This window comes from Cannabis sativa, chromosome 9 (genome assembly GCF_029168945.1).
Source record: "Cannabis sativa cultivar Pink pepper isolate KNU-18-1 chromosome 9, ASM2916894v1, whole genome shotgun sequence".
Lineage (NCBI taxonomy): Eukaryota > Viridiplantae > Streptophyta > Magnoliopsida > Rosales > Cannabaceae > Cannabis > Cannabis sativa.
In genome coordinates, this window is record NC_083609.1 from 31876678 (window position 1) to 31882858 (window position 6181).

Genomic DNA, 6181 nt, shown 5'->3' on the forward strand with positions numbered 1-6181 from the left:
CTATTCAATTAATAACAGTTGTTCTTATTAAGGTTAAATTCCTCTCTTTTGGGCCTTGTGTGAGAGTTGGGAGCCATAGTAGTGGGTACGACATACTGAACCCAGCACCCCTCACATGAACCACCCCAATTGTGAAGGCCCATTTGCCTGATTTGAATAACTGTACTAGGTTAATTAAACTAGTTTAACCTAATAAAATTGATTAGCAACATAATTAATTTCATTTATTTTGAAATTAATTTAAGAAAATTATAGTTTAGAGAATTTTTTATTCTAAGCTAAACTATATGTATTTTCTTGTATTTAATTAAATATAGAATTATAACCATCTAGATTCTTTCTGGAGCTTAATTTAATTTTTTTCATTAAATATTCCTATTTAAGTTGATATTTAGTTATCTTCAACTAACCAACTTAAATCTAAATATCTTTTGGATTTAAAATTTCAAAATTAAGTTGAGGAATTTTAGGCATTGGTTATTAAGATTCTTTAGATATTTTTTAAGTTAATATCTTTTCGAATATTAACTTAAAATGGAATATTTTAGATATTTTTTAAGTTAATATCTTTTCGAATATTAACTTAAAATGGAATATTTTCAAATTAAGTGGTTACAACTTAATTTTTGATATTTAATTAAATTTAAATTTGAAAAATATTTAGGTTCTAGATTTTTTCTAATACAACCTAAATTAGATATTTTTTCAAATTTTGTGGAAAAGATACTTAGTCAAATAAGATATTTTCTAGATAGTTATTTCTAGACTACTTATTATTTCTAATATTAAATAGGAAAATATTATACATTGTGAAATTAATTATTTAAATAATTAATTTTGGTACAATTTATTTTAAGAATATTTTTCCTAGTATTAAACTAGAGATTAATAATTAAGCCTTCTCTACACTTAATTATTTATTTCTTGAATTTAATACATTTAATTAATTTGGAAATTAAATATCTAAGTTGATTTTCATCATGATACTTAAATATTTCTTTTTCATGACACTTAATTAAATAGAAAATTATTTTAGTTGAAATTTATTTTTTCAACAAAATTTAAATAATTTTCAAAATATATTTTTTTTTTATTTTATTAATCAAATTTCGAAATTGCATTTCTTAAATGCTGGAATTTCGAATTTTATTTGAAAAATAGATTAAAGTTGTAAATTATTTATTTTAATTTTGGACCAACTTAAATCAATAATTTTTTTCATGATTAATTAAAATAAATTGAATTAAAGTATATTATTAGAAATTGAATTAATTAGTCAAAGGAAAATCAAGATAGATGATATTTTTGCTTGAAGTATTTTTCTAGTGTATTTAATTAAATAGAAAATTAATATTTAAGTTGATTTTCATCATCATACTTAAATATTTGAAATTTTTCTTATATATTTAATTAAATAGGAAAATTATATTTTTTGTTGTAAATTAATTTTATTAATTAATTTTGGGCCATCATTAAATTAGAATAATTTTTCCAGGATTAATTTTTTATTTTAACATGCATTTTCGAAAATTGTGTCCTAGAATACTTTAATTTTTCGAAATGCAATATATATTTATAGAAAATTAAATTTGAGTTGTAAATTAATTTAAATTAATTTTGTAACAACTTAAATTGAATATTTTTCTAAATATTTATTGGAAATTATTACTAAGATGGAAATAATTCATGTTATTTTCATAACCATCTAAGTAAAATTTATAAATATTAAATTAAAGATTATATTTAGAATTTTTCAATCTAAATTGGAAATTTTAATTAAATAAATATATATTTAAAATAAATAGAATAAATAAAGAGAATCAAAGAAAATACAACTCCTTTTAAATAATGAGCTTTATTATTAAGATATTCGATCTCCATTGTTGGTCTTACAAAAGTTAAATGTTTTCAATATAACCTCGAGACGCTAGACTTCGTCCCCCTATGGATGGTTATTCGTTGAACGCATTTAACACCGTAAGATTTCATTTGATAAGTGTTTTGTGAGTTTTCGTCTCTATTTAGACTCTCCCCTACGGTGACTACTTAGAGATAAACGCATAAAACATGAAACAATGGTGGAAGCTCATAAAATGAGAATAACCTTGACTCTCGCCAACCGGGACAACGTTAGATTCTTATTTTGATCGAATAAAAGGTTGCTAGAATGGTTTCTATTTTAGATGAGCTGACAACTCTATTCAATAAATGATACTTTGACTCTCGCCTACCGGGACACTGTATCAGTTTGTTGAAAACCTTGGAAATTATTTAGGATTGTATGTTTTAGTATTTTCACTAGTCATTCCTACTTGCTATATGTTTATAATTTCTGAATTGTGTATGAATTTATATTGAACCATGTTATTTTCTGTTATTAAGTTGTAGTTTAATTTCGAATCTTCATTGTTGGTCTAACATGTTTGTTTTTCTAATGAGATAAATCCCTAATGGATTTTCACCATTAGACATACATATTAGTGTAAGATCTCGAAAGATAAATATTGTATATGCTACATCTAGTTGTTCATCAATTGATGAAACCTTAGACTAGTATTTTTACAATATGAAACAAGAAGATTACATAAATAAGATTACTTTGTCTTTCGCTAATCGAAGCATCGTTGGATTCTTATTTATAAACGAAATTATCCTAATTCCTCTTAGCTTATTCATTTCGAATTAGCTCAATAATATATCATTGGATGAATGGTCTATAAATCATTTCATGTCATTATATTTTCTCTTAAGAAATTAAATGACGCATATGATTATAATCCAGAAATTCTATTCCCAATTGATATAAATCCTCAATCTTAGAAATCTCCTACTTGTATGGGAAAATCTGACTTAGAGTTTAAATTAGTAGTGCTGGTCCAAGAAAAAATTACTCATTATATTTAGTATAAATTTAAGTCTTTGACTTTAATTTTAGATTCCAAATAGAAATTTTCTTATATTTCTAATTCCAGAATACAATACAGTTACACTTTCTCAAGTGTTTAATATCCATCTTCTATTAGTGGATTAAAACTGTATGGAATATGAGTTAGGTATTCTGTGACCAGGATCCACTTGAAGTATTCTAAGAACTCTTTGATGTAACTATACCTAAGCATCAAAACGACACAACCGCATTTTTCATTAATCTATGGCATTTGTATCTTGTTCATAGTGGATTTGACAAGATCAATCTCTGCAAAGAGTTAATATGCCTATATCCAGTATAAGTAAGTTCATCTCATTCGCAGATGGATGTACATTCAGGGGTGGATATGAGTTTTTCATTGTATTCTTAAAACGATAACTCTAGATTATACCTTTTAGCAAGAAATTTGAAATGTTTTAAAATTTCATTAATTTCTAGCAATGGTTAAAACCATTAAGGTAAGTGGTTAAAGATCTTGCGAACTGATAGGGGTGGAGAAATAGTTAGTAGATATGCAGTTCAAAGATCATTAATTTGATTTTTGAATTATATCGAAACTTACCTCCCCAGAAATTTCGAGTTGCATATTGATGATTAGTTACTAGTCGTTGCCTAAATTCCTTCTATGGTAATACAATTTCAGAATGATGTAATGGTTGTATACTTAATGTAAATCATTACTAGATTCATGGATGACCTAATCAAAATCTTAAGAAAAGCTAGAGCTGTTAACCATGGTTTGTTAGCTGTTTTAAGTGATTAGGGGTGGACCATCCCATTGTCAATAGATAAGAAAGTGTTTGTTCAAACAAATACTACTTTTCTAAGAAAATGACTAAGTCTGAAAAACAAGTAGCAAATAAAGGAGATATTTTTCTTGATTCCAAAAGTGTTCTATCATCTTATACAACATATGATGATCCCACTGCCTCTGTTGTCTTGTCACAACCGAAGAGATAAATACCATTTAGTTTTTCTTAGACATTATTCACGGTACCTTGTCGTAGTGGGAGAGTTTCTAGGAACTCACCTTCTTATGACTTGGGAGACACTAGTGATTTAAATCCATTGTGAGTTTAAACAAGTAATGGATTGTCAAGATAAGAAACTAAGAAGAAAAGCCAATAGAACTATGGTTTAATCCATTCATATGGAGTAACCTAAAGTTTTCTATTACAAGGACATAAAAGGAAATTTTTCGTTTATAAGTCTATTCAATGGACTTAACAAACTTCCTGTTCCTAGTATTATAGGTTTGAGTTTATCTAAACCTATGGCTTGTGGTATACCTGGTAATTACTTACTCTAATGCAAGCAACTTACTTTAGTAAGATGCTGAAGCATTTTCTTTCTAATGGCAATCTATAGAAGCTTCACAACTTCTTAGACATAGATTTTATTTATCTAAGGAAAAGTCTCAACTATTCCAGAAAAGATAAAGCCATGAAAGAATTTCTTATATTAACAGTGAGATTAGATATGCTTTTGCATGCCTTAGACCAGACACCTGCTGTTGAGTGGGAGTAATGAGTAGGTATCAGATTAATCCAAGAGAAGAACATTGGAAGACAATCAAGTAAATCTTAAGATAAAGAAGAGGAACTATATGTTAGTCTATAAGGGTGTGTTTAAAACTCTTAGACTACACCATATCAGATTTCAAAATTTGCCTTTGTGCTGGTAAATCTTTCGGATAAGATGGTGATTACTCTGGGGTGGAATAGTGATTTTGGAGAAGTGTAAAAACCTATCTGAAGTCTCTAGGTCTACCAGAGAGGGACTGAATGTTAAGGTTGCAGGAAAGGTACTTATTCAGTCTAAGGAAAGTTCTATACATTTTTGGCATCATTCCAAATTGCCTTAAACTACTAGTGTTAATTTCCTGATTAACCAAAAGTAGTTGCCAAAGGTATAGAATCCAGTATCCCAAGAGAGTAGACATATAGAGAGGAATTTCACATTATCAATGATTTTGTGATTAAGGAAGAGTAATAGTGAAGGAAAGGTTGTGGTTAATTCAACCTTTCAGATCCTATTACGAGGAGTTTACTACTACTACACTTGATTTGTATATCGACGTGTTGAGATTATTTGAAACACACTTTTTGTTTTATATTAGTGCAAGTGGGAGTTTGTTGGGTTTTATGCCCTAAATAAAACTCATTTCAATATAATCAGATTTACTTATTAATATAGATCAGAAATAACTTTTAATGTTGCATGGTTCACATGATTTATTTCATGATTATATGTACATAATGTATAAATTCATCTGAAACCCTTTTCACATACTTGATCCTGTTTATTGTGCCGTCAACACATTGGAAAGTAAACATGACTATGTGAATAAAGTTTCCTAGATTTATCAGACATAGGGTTTTACTGATATGATAATCTACAACAGAGTTTACTTGCATTTGGAGAAATGCTATGTTCTTTCCAGAGCATTGGTTAAAGTAAAGCTCAGGTTGGATGCGTGGAGTATGCATCGGAAGGGACCGATATTGAACTTTGACTTAGATTTATTAAACTTACCGTAATATCTATTCAAGTCAATATCGCCTAGTTGATCCTAGATCAAATGATCTTAATCCTGATATGATTAGGCTCAATCTCGAGAGGCTATTCGTGTTCTTTGATTTGTTAGTTAAGCCTAGTATTAGGTCAGGGTGATACGTACATTTTGGGAACACGGTAGTGCAATTGAGTGGGAGCGCTATCATAAACATGGAATCTATAGCTTCTATCTGGCGAATAGTAAGCAAATGATGATCTCCTTCGAGCTTGACCAAACGAACATAAATGGTGGAGTACTCATTTCACATAAGCTGAAATATCATTTATACGGGGTCAAGTGTTTTAAGGATAAAATACATTGTAGGGTGTAACGGTAATCTAATCCCTTTACAGTGTAGATCATTCATATAGAGGATCATTGATCAAATTAGGATTATAACAATGGATAACTAATGATGTGTCTATATGGTGGAACATATAGAGCATTCTATATAAGTGAGAGTGCAATTCTAAGTTCTATGCGTGGATTCAACGAAGAATTAATAAGTTAGTGAATTTTAGTGCTAAATTCTTGATCTACTTATTGGAAGCTCGGTTATATAGACCCATGGTCCCCGCACTAGTTGAGATAATATTTCTTGTAAGACTCATATAATTGATTTTGATTAATCAATTATAATTCTCAAATTAGACTATGTCCATTTGTGAATTTTTCACTAAGTAAGGGCGAAATTG